Source organism: Cephus cinctus, unplaced genomic scaffold, assembly GCF_000341935.2.
Source record: "Cephus cinctus unplaced genomic scaffold, Ccin1 Ccin1_scaffold1603, whole genome shotgun sequence".
Lineage (NCBI taxonomy): Eukaryota > Metazoa > Arthropoda > Insecta > Hymenoptera > Cephidae > Cephus > Cephus cinctus.
Window position 1 is genome coordinate 16,794 of NW_014333899.1, and position 950 is coordinate 17,743.

The following is a 950-nucleotide window of genomic DNA, read 5'->3' on the forward strand; positions in this document are numbered from 1 at the left end:
TAAACTAGGCATTATCTCCTGGAAACCCAGACGCTTCCGGCATCAACACGCGTGTTACGTAACGCACACGCAACGAGGAGCAACAGTAATATTTACAAAAAAAATCAGCTGGCGAGTGGTCTAGTGCCCGTCTCGTCGGCTTCACAATATTTACAAAATTCGAACGCCGTAACAATAACGGTACTTGACCTCCTGGGAAGTCGCCTAATATACCGAATCCATAGATTCCCCGCTAGGAATCTAGATACTTCGCTTGTCGTCAAGCGCGTGTATCCTATCCCGTTACAAGTACTTCCGCCGTCGGAATCAGTTCCGGAGACCTATTTGTCTACTGAAATTATCAGTCAGGAAATACGCAATCCCCTTTCTGCTTTCCTAGCACCCACGAATAATACCGGGAGAAAAACGTACCACTGCGCGGTACTTACGATACACGACACAAGACCGAAACGATTACGCGTAGCGTGGACTGGATATTAATACTTTGCATGCAGTTTCTTCGAACATGCTCTACGAATACTCAAACACAAAACTAAGAACTAAACTTTGATACGAGATAACGGATCCTCCAGATCGCCACCAAATTGGTAAACATCGGATCGCAACGATCGTGTAAGCGGAAAGCGACACGTGCTGTCTGGATCGAAGATCCAGCAGCTCACTCTAATGTCCAGTTAATCTCGATCAATTACACAAAATCATATAACTCGGTAGCGTCAATCACCGAAAATAGCCTTGCCCAAATCATCAAAATCCTCTATGTCCATGCTGTACTCTCTTTCTCTTTCTCTCTTTCTCACTAAACACTCTCACTCGACACTTCCACTACACTTTTGGTACACGTTCTACTCTCAAGCTACGCTACACCGCAAGTGACGCTACCCGATCGCTCGCCCGCTAACGTGCCCTAGTGGCGCGGAGGAATATTACCCTTGGGCCCAATCAAATTT